The sequence below is a fragment of the Cupressus sempervirens genome, chromosome 10 (genome assembly GCF_028749045.1).
Source record: "Cupressus sempervirens isolate cs-2001-9-10 chromosome 10, ASM2874904v1, whole genome shotgun sequence".
Taxonomy (NCBI): domain Eukaryota; kingdom Viridiplantae; phylum Streptophyta; class Pinopsida; order Cupressales; family Cupressaceae; genus Cupressus; species Cupressus sempervirens.
In genome coordinates, this window is record NC_143127.1 from 490122417 (window position 1) to 490137454 (window position 15038).

The following is a 15038-nucleotide window of genomic DNA, read 5'->3' on the forward strand; positions in this document are numbered from 1 at the left end:
CCCTCTTAGTTGCTTTTATTGTCTAATCTATATGTTGGTATGTGATTAGTTTGTGAATGTTTTCAAATTGATCAATGTTCTTTGTACACTAGTTTTTATAGCACACATTTTGGCACGCCTGGTGGGACCTTGCAAATGGGTCATTCATTCATTCATTTCAATCCACTTTGCTTACATACTAACAATGTAATGTTTGATGTTGTTTGAGTGTGTTGCATAGTGGTTTTGTTGATTGTGCAGGTTAGGAAACACATTTGGAGGGAAAAACCATGCTTGGAATATCTAAAGATGTGCTCAAAAACCTCTTAACAACCTAGGTGAACTTTTTCTAGGCCATTTTAACACTTATGTCATTTCCTATAACACATTCATTAACTCTTTCAAGACATTTAATCGCATTTTAACACATTTAAACACTCTTATAGCACATTTACTAGGTTAGATAACACATTTGTCAGGTTCTGTAGTGCATTTTTTTATTCCTATAACACATATGCATATTCCTGTAGTGCATTTGCCTATTCTTTTAGTGCATGTGCAACTTTCTATAGCACATTTGCCTAATTCTATAACACATTTTTTTAAACTATAATTTTCCATTTTCTATCTTTCCAGTGAAGTTCATCCCATGACCCTAGTTGTGACCTCTCTAGGTGAGTCTGTTGAGATTAGCCTTGGTGAGATCCCTACCAGATTGAATGCTTAATAGCTTGCCATTAGATCCATTAATGAGAAGGCACAAGCTATTAGAAGTAAGGTTGGAAAACCTAAGGAGGTCAACACTCCCTGACTTGTGATTTAGAAGACTCTAGATGTAGATCTAGGGGGCAATTCACTGATGTTGTTTAGAAAAAAGGATAGACATATGAGAAGATCTATCTTTGGTAGTGCTAGTGGTAAGAATGTTATCCCAAATTGTTTTAATAGACTTTATAAGGCTCCAAATCCTCCCTCTAATTAATCTCCCTCATGATGATCAATATTCATAGTTGGAATGTTAGAGGACTTGAAATGACAGACAAGAAATATATTGTTAGAAAATGGTGTAATAAGTTTAAAGGAAAGGACATCATATGCCTATAAGAAATTAAAGTTTTAGGTTTTCAAGCATCTTGTATGAGAAAACTTCTATGGGACAAAGCTATAGGGTTTCATTCTGAACATGAAAAAGGAAAAGGTTTAGTGGGCTTTTTGATTGGTCCCAATTGGGCTGACTCCATCTTGCATCATGGTTGCTCACCATGTCAAAGAGCACTTTGGGTGACATTTAAACGTGAGGAGGAAATAATTGGGATATGCAAAATATATGCCCCAAATTATTATAGAGAAAGAGTTGAGTTATGGGATTGATGTTCATCTAAATTGCCTAAAGCATACTAGATTTTTTCAGGGGACTATAACATGGTGGAAGTTGGATGTGATAAACAAGGTGGATTGAAACATTCTTGGAAGGGTAATGAATAATACTTCTAGTTAAAATTCAAAAGATGTTTTAACTTGATTGACACTTTAGAAAATTGTAGGGAGAATTTCAAAGACATTTGGTTCACCTAGTGTAATAATCAAGGAGGGCCAAATAGAGTCTACTGCAGATTGGGCAGGGTATACTATGAATCTTCCTTTTTCTCATTTTAGACTGAAGAGGGTCATTCTCCAATAACTATGTCACCTGCTGCAATGTCAGATCATTCTCCTATTTCTATGAGGATTTTGATAAATAAGGATGAAATTATTAACAATAAGAATATTATATGCAAAGTTTTAAAGTTAGATACCTCAGTGCTCAAGGACCTTGATAATAAAGAGGCTATTAGAATGGTGACATTCTTGTCAAAAATGTGTAATCAGTATTTAAGGCCATTTAAACAATGGTGCCATCTAGTGGAATCCTGGAATTTTTTTTATCAGATTATTGGGAAAATTGTGGTCAAGGATAGAAATGAAGAAGAGAATGACCTTCAAATCAAATTGAATGAAGCAAAATTTGCTATCCAAAATAAACTGGGTGACCCATTGCTTCTAAATGACTTGGTTTATATTAAGCATCAATTAGGTTTTCTTCATAAATATAAAATCCAAGGGCAAAGGATTCAGGCAAAAATGAACTACTTAAGAGAGGGAGATATAGGATCAAGATTTTTTTAACATCATTAGGGCTAAGCAAAAGGAAGAAAAGGTAGAAGATATTCAGGTTGAGGGTGGCAAAACAAATGACTTAAAAGTTATTAAGGTGGCTTTTTTCAGTTTCTATTATGAATTTTTCTCTTTAGAGTTTGGTCAAGATCACCATAAAGAGTTGAAAGATTGTTTGAAGATGATCCCTAAGAAGGTTTCTAAAATTGAAAGTGATAATCTTAATAGAAGAATCTCTTTAGAGGAGATTCAAGAGGCTATCAAATCTATGGCGAATGAAAAATCTCTAGGACTACATGGATTTTCTGTCAAATTTTATAAAGATAATATAGAATGGGTTGGGGAAGAACTTTTTCTATTTTACAATGATGCCTTTGAATTTGGTTCTCTGGGCAGTATTGTGAATAGAGGGATCATTAAGTTGCTCCCTAAAGCTAGGGATAGATCCCTAGTCAAGAATTGGAGGCCCATCACCCTGCTTAATTTATCTTATAAAATGATCTCTAAAGTGCTGGCTAGAAGAATTGTAGAGATTACAAAAAATATTGTTTCATCCACTCAAACTAGTTTCATAAAGGGAAAATATATTTTGGAGAACCTTATCACTAGTTGGGAAGCTATGAATTGGGCTAAGGCTAGTGGAAAGGATGTGGCTATGATCCTTCTTGATTTTGAGAAGGCTTATGACAGAGTTGAGTGGCCTTTTGTCATTGGAATGTTGAATTTTTTTGGCTTTCCTTCTTACTTTTGTAAATGGATTGAAATTCTGTTTTAGGATTCATCTACTATTATTGAGGTGAATGGGGAATTATTTGATCCTATTGTCTTATAGAGGTCTATCAGACAAGGTTTCCCTATTGCACCCTCCTTATTTTTTATTGTTGCTAATGCTCTTTTCTACATACTAAGGGATTCTTTGTTAGGGCATCATGTTAAGGGCATCACTCTCCCTAATGCAAAGGAATTGATCAAGCTCAGTTCATGGATGAAACTGTTCTTTATTTGGAACTATCTAAGATAACTTTTATGTGGCTCTTAATAGACTTAAATTATTCTACATTATTTTTGGAACCAAAGTGGCCCCTCACAAGTCATATGTTATGGGATGGAAAGAGGTACCTCCTAGTTGGTTAATAAAGATTGGTTGGAAATTGACTAGGCCTAATACCATTACTAGATATTTGGGTATTTCATTTTCTCTGGAACCTTCCTTTGCTAACTTGTGGGAGTGGATGTTCAACAAGATTAATAGAAAACATATCAGATGGAAAACTCACTCCCTTTTGTTGGTTGGGAGAGTTCAGGTTGTGTAGAAGGCCCTTTCTTCCCATCATGTTTATTTTGCTTCGACTTGGTTGTTTACTATATCTTAGTTTGGTATGCTTGAAAATCTTCTTAGAGACTTTTTATGGTTGGATGGCTTGGGATCCAAGAAAAGATATTGTGTTAAATGAGAGTGGTGTTGCCTCCTCAAATAGTTGAGGAGATTGGGGATTAAAGACATTAGAATTCAAGGTATTTCTCTTGTGGCTAAATGGATATTCAAAGATTTTTGGGGGAATGAACCTTGGAAGGTTCTTGTGAGAAACAATGTTGAATGGTCTATAATTAAAAAAGGTAAATACTAGGCTAACATTCCATTTTGGGATATTATCATGGGAGACTTTAAGATGAAGATGTTTGGTTCTAAATTGTTTAACTCCCTGTGGTTTGCATGGTCACAAGTGAGGGAGTTCATCTCTTGTAGGAATGTCACTGTGGGACTTCCTAAATATATTATTGTTGACATATCAATCTAGTGGGGTCTATATTTGAATAATAAACCTCTTGCACTTACTCAGAGTTTCTCTACAAAAAATGGAATGAGAAAGGCATTTCTTTGATTATTGATTTGATGGTGAATAACAGGCTTGGGTCATGGGATGAGATATCCAATAAGTTTAATATCCCCAAATCTCAAAGGAATACCTATACTCTTCTGTCCAAAGTGATAAGTAAGGAGAAAATTGGAAAAATCATGGATAGTGATCATTTTATCAAAAATATAAAATGGAATGATGGCACTATTATTGACAACACTTCTACTAAACAGATTTATGGAATGTTTAAAATTGATCACTTTGTGTTATAGCATATAGTTAATTGTTGGGGTTTAGATTGTCCTTTCCAAAACTAACATTTTTTGTTTGATTATTTTTGGAAAGGTCCTTGTGAGTCTAAGGTTATTCATTTTAGATGGCTATTGTTGATTAAGAAGCTTGTTGTTGGGTTAGTGTTGTCATCCATTAATGTTGAGCAAGTGACCTGCAAACTGTGTAATAAACCTGAAAGTATTGAGCATATTTTTTTAATTGTATTTATGAAATTAAAGTCTAGGCCATTTTCTTTGGATCTCCAACTGACTAGAATAATATTACTGGTTTCTCTTGGTGTGAAATTTTGGCTAGTTATGTGAGATCTTTTGACTTATCTTTTAACAAATTTTGGTTTTCTCTTACTGGTCAAGTACTATGGTTTCTTTGGAAGGAAAGGAACAAGGAGATATTTCAAAATGTATGAAGATGACCTACTAAGTTTAATCTTAAACTCATACATTTTTACATCATGTCAGAGGTATCCTTTTGCTTAGAGATTCCAAAGTCCAGATTCATGAAGCTGATGCATGAAAGAGTTCTGCAAATCTACAAAGATGAAGTCAAGGCAACACAATACATTGAGAAATATCAAAGTTTTCTTACATAGATGAAAATTGATGAGCTTAGTAGTCTTCTGGGAAAATGCCATCTATAAACTGATAAGGGGGAAAATACATGTCTTGTATCTGCAACAACACCTATTGGTACTAATTTTGAGCTAGAGCATGGTTATCGAAAGTCCTAGTTTTTACTTATTTTCTTGTTAATGTCAAACTTTTTGAATCCAATGCTATTTTGGACGCTCATGTAAAAAAAATCAAGAAATATGTGGAGTCCCTTCTAGGTTTTTTTCCTTTGTTAGTTAAGTCACCTCCCTCCATTTTTGTATATTAGTGAGGGTTGGTTGGTTTTCAGGTTGAAACATATCTATATTGTTGATTAATTTTTTTCAATATTAAATAATCAATTTGTTTCAAAATAACATATGGTTTGACTATAATATTCTTAGTCCATATTTGATTAAAAGAAAATGTCCCCTTTTAATTAAATAAAAGACCCCATTCTTTTAACCCATTCAATGTGCAAACATAAAGCCCTTTTTTCTATTTAAAAATTAAAAGAAAAGGATTTTGTCTCACATGAAAAGTCAATTCCTTTTCATTGGTTGACTTTCTCTTACACATGGATCATGCCAAAAGTCAACCCTCACCCTTGATTATCCACTTCTTGATCTTGATCTCAACCATCCATCCATCTTTAAAAGAGAGAGCTCTCTCCTTCTCTAAGGATATGGTTTTTAAGTATTGTTATGCTGCAGGTTTCCTGATAGGTTTCTTTAAGAGATTTTGTGGAGAACTTCTTACTTCTTGTCTCATTATCTCATCCTCATCCTCATATTAGCTTAAATTCATTTGTAAGTAGTGTATATGCATTTGCAATAGTGTAGCTTTCCTTTTACAATAATCTAGATCACCTAGTTTAAGTAAGATGGTTGTAATACTCTCATTTGACTTAGTTTAGCTGCATTCTTACATCTCATTCTAGCATAGACCATACTTGCATTGCATACTTGACTAATCCTTTTGGAAGCTTGAATTCTTGCTCTTGTTTAAGGAATCTCTTGTTGCATGGTTTACTAGCAAGGGATGTGTCTCTAAGGCTCAATTGAGAGCTTCTCATATGCACAAACACACATCTTTGCACTCTGTGGATAGGGAGCTCTAGGCCACCATTCAAGTATTCCAATCCATGGAGTAACTTGGATAGAAGGGTTCAGAGGAGTGCACTTTCTTAGTGTAGAGGCACCTATTAGGACACAAGTGACCTATGCACAATTAGAGGAGCTACAACCTAGGTTGTGGGGAGAAGTAGGGGATGTGATAGATGTGGAAATGATAGTAGAATATGATAGATGGTTTTCTCAACATCAACCAAAGCCATTGACCGATTTGAAATTTCTAGTACCACAAGTGAGACCACATGAAGATTAGGGTGGAGAGGAGAATGATGAGGAGGAGACAAATGGGGAGAGAGGAGATGATGAGGGTAAGGAGGATGATGAGGAGGATGGGGAGGATGATGAGGAGAGAGGAGGGGATGAGGAGAGGGGAAGTTATTAGGAGGGGGAGGATGATGAGGGGGATGGGGAGGATGATGAGGAGGATGGGGATAATGATGATGAGGGAGATGATGAGGAGGAGGATGGAGATAGTGGGGGTGGGGATGGTGATGGAAGCGAGGATGGCAAGGGGGATAGAGGGGAGTTAGATGGAGGCGGGGAGGATCCTGAGGGAGAGGATGAAGAGGAGGATAAAGGTGTGGATGCAACAATGATGGATATAGAGGAGGATCCAGTAGATGGAATAGAGGGCATGCTAATTCCAATACAAATAGATGATGGAGGTGATTAGAGGGCTTCAAAGTTAGTTAGAGGAGTGCCAAGTAGAGATTGAGCATTTGAGGGTGGATCGTGATTGAGTTGTAATAGAGAGGGATGTTGTGATAACCACTCAAGATGTAGCAATGCAGAGGGTAGAGAGAGTAGTCCAAGAGTCTTGAGACTTTGTCAGTGGCATCAAAGATACATCTTTTTGAGAGTTGGCTAGGATGGTGGTTACAATGCATGTACATACACAATATTGGAGGATGCATTATGAGATGGTAGTGCCACCAGAGTAGAGGGTAGAGAGCTACCAAGCTTTAAGATATCATTCTCGGCAGACACATAGGACACAGAGTAGTGGAGGTGTGATGGGAGTGATGAGGCCACTACAAATAGGTAAGGGGTCATTGTTGTGGTCTCATAATGCATGCCCCATTTTTATTAGAAATGGGGACCCCCTACTTTATTTTTGGCTTTTCAGAACCCTAGTCTAGGGTCCAATTCTTTTTAGGTTTTCTTAGTGTCTTAGTTCACGTCTTAGTCCTAATTTGAAGATCAAGATTTTGGAATCAGAGTTCTCAAAGAAAATAAGTCTTTTGTAAAATCAAAAGGTGTACCTCAACAAGTGTGCTAGTGAACCAAAAACACTCAAAAATAGAGTGAGAGGCATTTTGTGATGCACAAATGTGAAACACAAAAAGAATGTGAGCACCCTGGGCTATATAGCCTGGGGACACCGCCCCCCCGCTCCCCCCCCACAAGTCTCACCACTTGTCTTTTATTCACCTCTGTGGAGCCTTAAGAGAAGCACCACACCTCTGCAGGTGCACCCTCGTCTTCATTCCCCCCTACACAAACACAAGAAAAACACATTATTAAACACCCAAATAAGGTGTGCATCAGTGCACCTACCTGGGTGGCTGATGTGCACCTATTTTTGCATTTGAAAATAGTAAAAAACATAAAGACCTTAATTAGGGTGCATTGTCGTGCAACCCCCTAAAAAAACTTAATTTTTTTGCCAAAATGATAATAGGGTGCACATTAGTGCACCTTATCTTTCAAGGTTTTAATAAAGAAATAGTGCACTAGGCGCACCCATTAGGTGCAGCTGGTGCACTCTTTTTTGTATTTTAGGGTGAAATCAAGTTTTTTTTCATGTTTTTGAGCAATTAAGTTTTTAGGGTTTTGATCGTGTCACCTTTAGGGTTTGATTTAATCATTTTTTATTTGATTCTAAACTAATGGACATGCTTTTTATATAGATTCAATGGCATCTTCATCATCCTCCCTTGCTGAGAAAATGGTTTCAAAGCCGATAGTATTCAAGTTTTAGGGTGTGTCGATGAAATCACGATTTTAGGATGAGTACTCAGAGATCAGGGACACTAAATTAGGTCACATAGATTTGGGTGGATTCCTAGTATTTTGCCATAAACCCATGGATAGATCACTAATGATATCCACTTTGATCCGCTCTAGACAAGTTAATATAACATCACATCTAGTTTCAGTACAGTCCTCAAAATTGATCATGACACTGGTAGAGAAATATGTTCCTAAAGAAAGGGTCATGAAAAATATAACTAGAGAGATCATCTTAGATCTTTGACCTAAAAATATAGACAAAGTGTTCCATCTACCAAGGGCAAATACCTAGACATAGCTTTGGTATAAAGGGGAACAAAACCCAAAAGCTAGAATTTTGATTTTGACACTTAGTGAAGTTTTGCATTTTTTGGAGCTTGCTTCCAAGGTGTGCTGCTGTGTAGGTGCACCGGGTGTGCTTTTTCAGTAGTTTTCTAGAAGAAGAATTCAGAGGTGCATTGATAGTTAACTGTTAGTTCTAAATTTAAAGCTTTCCATTCATTAGAAACACATTTTGACAATAGTTTAACTCCTATAGATGCCTAGTGAAGATGGAGCTTCTATTTTTGCCACTTCTAGTCACTTCTACATCATCTAAAGGCCTTCTTCTTCTTATTTTATCATGCTTTCTTTGTTTTAATACATGTAAAGGCTCATGCACCCAAAACATGATATAAACAAGGGTGGACTCCCACTTAACACCATTTAGAGAGTTAGTTTGTACATAAATAGATTTGTTTTATTAGTTTAGAAGCATATGTTTGCATAAAGAAATCTCTCACTCTCAACACAAATTGAGGAGATAATTTCTCATAAATTTAGGAATGTAACATGTATTCTGAGTTGCTGCTGTTATTTTGTAATAATATATGCTTTTGGTGCTCGAATTTGGAGTGAAGTGATTCTTACCTAAGTGTGTTATATTTTGTGGATGTATGTTCATGGAATGTAATTGAGCCAAAATTTTATTGCATTATTTCTAGTTGTGTGATCTTTTAATTTTGATGTTTTCTATGGGTTTACAAATTCTACTGATGTACTTAGTTCGAGAAGAGATCATCCTAATGTTCTTGCATAGCTTTTTGTCTCGCATGAACGCACTTTTCATGGCCTTTCAATTTGATGAAAAGTGAAACATCTTAGGATTATTGAATTCCCATTGATGATTGCATCAGTGGAATTAAGGAAATGCTACTCCTATTTTTATTGGTTACCCATCAATCTTTTTGAAGGTTTAGCTCGTAGATGCGTTGTTTTTGTGGCTTATGTCCATTAGGATTTTACTTTTCATGTTATTTTCTTAAACTTCTTGTTACCCTATCTTTGTTATTTGCTTTACTAACCCTTGGTTAATTTAGGAAATTCATATAGTTGCATTTTTAGATTGCATTCATTTTAAAAAAGAAAATACCAAAAAAAACTCTTTTGTGGTTAATTTTGAAACAACAAGCAGATTGATCATTTGATCCAAAATTGGTTCGAACTAGCAAAGGCCTCCTCATGAACAAACATAATTATCTTCAACTTAGCAGATTCCAGTAGGTCACAAGATCACCCAGAATCTTGGAGTTGATCCTAGATCAACTTTTCAAGAGAGGAGTTCGAAAGGATTCCTACCATTAAGCATCATGCAAAATGATAGCTCAACAGTCATCATCAAGGCTAGATAGAGGCTATGAGGCTAGGGACAACACAAATTGACATAGGCATGCTCTTGTGCTGAGGGGCTTCTTTTGTTTTTTATATGCTCTTTCATGGTTCACCCTTATGGGCAGTTAGTATTGATGTAAACCATAATCATATAGTTTGATACTTTTTTGAGACATTTATGAGATGTACCTATGTTATGATGACTATATTAGATGGATTATTCACATTTTTATATACTTTATATTGATGCATTTATGATTTTCTATGTGGACTTTATATGTTGACATCATTTGTTGTTTAGTACATGTTATGCTTAGGAAATGATATCTTTATTTTTGTCACATGCTTTTCTCATTAAATGAATGCAAATGAAATGTAAACTGATATGAAATGAATGCAAATGAAATATAAAATGATGTGAATGCTATGTTTATATATGTATTGCTTTGGCTCTTTGGGTTCTTGAAATATGTAGGAATGCAGGATGAAGATTGCTTTTGGTGCATCAGAGTACTAGACCATGGTGGTGGTGGACAAGATGGATATTTATAAGACATAGGAGAGGAGATGAGGACTAGTTAGTATGAGGTGAGGACTTTTTGCTTTCATAAAGTGCACTACATGTCAAAGGAGCTTTATTTTGATATGGAAAATGGGATGCAACACATCATGGCCATATTTGCATAAAAAAGTGCGATGTAGATAGAGAATGACCTTATCTCTCCTAAGGCATATATACATGCCCCAAACTATTATAGGGAATTCAACAGACAAAAAAAAAAGGTGACCATGAACCATCCCAATCACTCTCATAGATCAATTTATATCATTGAATGGCATACAAACATGGTCAAAGAAAAAAAAAGAAAAAATAAATTACTCACTAAACAACATGAGTCAACAACTATTCTCGTCCATTATTACTTTCTTTTTAGTGTCTTTGGTTTTTTAGAGAGTGTTTGTCAGATTGAGTATGTGATAGGTTTGGTTGTTGGTTTAGTTGATAGGATCATAGTGATAGGGTGAATTGATTGTTGGTTTATGTTGTTTATATGGTAGGTTAAGGTGTGATTAGCATTGAAGCGCAGTGCTTTGAGTTTCAATCTCAAGAGTGCAAATGTTTGAGAAAAATGGGTGATTATTCACAATGATTACTTACAAGGTTTATTATAAATTTTTAGTGGGTTTTGTGATTTTTAGGATATTTGGTGTTTTTGTGTTGCTCATTTCCTTAGGGCATTTTATGATTTTTAGGGATTTTTTTCAAGATGTTTTATGATTTTTATCAATTTTTAGAGGACATTTTATGATTTTTATCAATTTTTAGAGGACATTTTATGATTTTTATCGATTTGTTCAGGATGGTTGATAAATTTTATAGTTTTTTGAGGATGTTTTATGATTTTTACAATTTAGTTCAGGACATTTTATGAGTTTTATGGATTTGTTGAGGACATTTTATGATTTTTATGGATTTGTTCAAGACATTTATGTATTTATTAGGTATTTTTTCAGGACCATATCTCAATTTTTAGGAATCTTTTCAGGATCAATAGGCCCAAAGAGCAGGATTTAATTGCAAGTGCTAGTCTCCACCAGAATCCATGATAGTCTTTTTAGGGATCTTGACAATGGTCTTATTAGATGCTTCTACTTGGTCATTGCCCCGTGGATGGTAAATAGTAGAATATCCATGGTAGATGTTGTACTTCTCACAGAGCTTATCAATGTCCTTGTTTTGAAATGAACTACCATGATCTGAAATAATAGCCAAGGGGACTGCATAACAACATATGATATAGTTGAGGATGAACCTTGAAAATATTATTTCTAGTGGTGAAAGTGAGAGGGATGACTTCAACCCACTTGGTAAAGTATTCAGTTGCTATGATGATGAACTTATGGTTATAAGAGGAAGGAGAAGAAATAGCTCCGATGAGATCAAATGCCCATTGTGAAAAGGGCCATGAAGAAATAACTAGTTGAAGTTCTTGTGTTGATGCATCGATCAGATTACTATGTATCTTACACTTATGACATTGTTTGGAAAAATTATATGCATCTTGTTCCATGGTGGGCCAATAATATCTAGCTCTTACTAGTTTCTTTATTAGACTAAAACCATTGAAATGGTCTCCACATGTACCTTCATGTAAAATAGTTTCAACTTCTTATGAGTCAAGTAATCTAAGAAGGGTTTGGTCAAAGGATCTCTTGCAAAGGGTATCACCTTTGATGACGTGTCTAGCGAATTGACAAATAAAGACTCGATGTTTGTTCTTGGATAAGTCAAGGGGTAGGATTAGGGCATGTAGATAGTCATAAATGTCTTGATACCAGGGGAATTGGGTCCAACAAGTTCACACACAAACTTAGATTGAGAGAGTTCAAACACTGGAATCAAAAGTTTCTCTACAAGGAACTCACAATGTTTGACATTTTGAGGCATATCAATCATAGAAGTGATAGTATCTGTAGCGTGAGCTTGCTTTTTTGTATTTTTGAAAGCTAACAAAAAGAAATAGTGACAAATTTAGATTTGAGAAAAATTTCCATCTATTTGTAAGGCATTAACTTATCATCTTTGGTTTCATAGTCATCATTGACTTTCCAGATGACTAACTGGGAATCACCATATACTTGTAAATGTTGTATGTTCCAGTAGATAGCTAGCTTCAATCCTATTATCATTGCCTCATATTATACTATGTTTTTGATATAGTTGAATGCTATTCGGTATGACTTAGGGATTATATCCTATTGGGGTGTGATAAATATGATTCCTGCTCCTCAACCATTTCTTGTATGTGAGCCATCAAAGTAAAGCTTCCATTCATTGGCTATATCCATGTTAAAGATGGCTTCATCTAGAAAATCTATCAACATAGGATGATCATTTGTTATGGGTGCTTTTACTAACTGATTAGCTATCTCTTTCTCTTTGATTCCCTTTCTATCCACATATTCTATGTCAAATTCACTAAGGATCATAACCCATTTTGCTAGGCACCCTGTGAGAGCGGCTTTACTTAGGAGATACTTTAATTGGTCAATATTAGAGACAAGCATTATTTTTTGATGTAGCATATAATGTCTCAGCTTTTGGGTTGCAAAGACAAAAGCAAGGCATGCTCATTCAATGAGTGAATAGTTTAGTTCATATTCCAAAAGTGTTCTGATGATGTAATTAATTAATCACTCTCCCCCTTGTTCATCAGTTTGTGCTAAGAGAGCTCCTAATGTTGTTTCTATAGCTGAGTTGTACAAGATAAATGGTTTTCCTGGAATAGGAGCCATTAAAATTGGTGGATTCAGAGGATACTCTTTGAGTTGTTGAAAAGAATCATCACACTAGTTTTTCTATTGAAAGGATACTCCCTTACATAATAGATGTTGAAATGAGTGACATTTATTTGCTAGCTATGCAATGAATCTATGGATAGACTATTATCTCCCTTGTAGACTTCTTAATGTTTTTAGATTTGTTGGAGGAGGCATTTCAAGTCTTGCTTTTACTTTTTCAAGCTCAACCTCAATGCCTTGTTGAGAAATAATATACCTGTTGTGGTGTCCACAACACACCCCCATTCCTCACTAGGAATGGGGACCCCGTATTTTTTTTCGACTCTCGAACTCACAATTCAAGTTAGGAGAAGAATTTTTGTTTGAAAGTTGAGTCCAAAAATCACAAAAAAAATTGAAAAATTGAAAAACACCAAAAAATCAAAAAATTGAAATTCAAAAAAAATTAAAAAAAATTGAAAAAGCATCACACATTTATGCTGTTCGCATTCGTACTGTTGTGGCTTGTGCATTCGAGCTGCGTGCACGCATTCGTGCTACTGCAGCTTGCGCATTCGAGCTGCATGCGTGCGTTCGTGCCACCCCAGCTCTCACTGCGTGCATGTGTTCGCGCCATTGTGACTCTCGCTGCGTGCATTCACGCCACCACAGCTCGCACTACGCGCATTCATGCCATCGCGATGCACGCACATCTTTGCACCTCTGTGATGCGCACACATGTCTTCGTGTTGCCACAGCTCACACGCGCCTCCATGGTTCGCACGTGCCTCTTCGGTTCACACCTATGCGCATGCCTGCCTGCATGGCTCGCACCCGCGTGTGCGCACGTGCACCTTTGTGGTTCATGCCTGCGCGCATGCACTTTTATGATTCACGCCCGCGCGCACGTGCCTTCGCGGTTCGCACCCGTGCGCATGTGCCTTTGCATCTCGCGCCTACGTGTGCTCGCGTGTGCCTCCATGGTTCATGCCTATGCACACGTGACTCTGCAGTTCATAAGTGTGTGCACATGCACAATCAAGGTGCCTCATGCGCATTCACACCGCACGCTCCCAAAGCACCATGCGTGCTTCTCAAGCCGCCTTTTCACCTCTAGTTTTGTTTAAGTAGCCATAAAAGGGGTTTAAAATATATCGTTTAAGTATAAGTTGACGTATATTTAATTAATTTCTTATACTTAAGATATATTTTAATATATGTGACAAATTTTTTGAGATAGGTTTCATAAGATAAGGTAAAGATTCTAAGAAATTTTAGGGCTTTAGAAATCCAGACTTAGCCAAATTTCAGGGCTTCAGGAACCCAGACTTAGCCAAATTTTAGGGCTTCAAGATTTCAGACTTAGCCAAATTTCACGGCTTCAAAATTTTAGACTTAGCCAGATTTCAAAATTCACCACCAGTTTTGTTTGAATGGCTAGTGTGTCTTTACTATGCATTGTTAACTCTACGGACTAATGTTTGCTTCTTTTGTAGGTAAAAATGGCATTCTCAACTTGTCGAGATCATAACTTTTGACTCGGGCCTCAGAATTCAGAACCGCTTACACCTTTGGAAAGAAGAACTGAAGATCTAATTTCAAATCCATAAAATAATGAGCCTTCAACTGTCGAGTTTTAGGGACCGACAAAGGTTCTGACTTGAAATTTTGAGCAAAAGACCTCCAAAAAGGTCATTTAAAAATGCCTAAAACATTTGTGAAAAAATATGAAAAGTTGCAAACATTTGATCATCTTGGATAATCTGGATCACTTGGTTTCTTGCCGGGAAGGATTCGATAGGTGGAGAGAAGACAAAGGTCAAAGATATGGAAGTTTGATGGATAAAGAAAATCAATTTCCTCATCTTATGCAGCTATTGGGGAAAAGATTCAATGCAGGTGCCTTGAGATTTTTGATTGAAGAAGTAGAGGGAGTGCAAGTTTATGAAAGTAATTGGCTATAAAGAGGGTGTAAATCATCAAAAAGGGGCATGGAGTGTATACAAAAAGTGATCTAAAACCTCATTTGAACAAAACTCAGAAACTGTTTTCAAAATTGAGAACTTTGATTTTTTGGCGAATTGAGC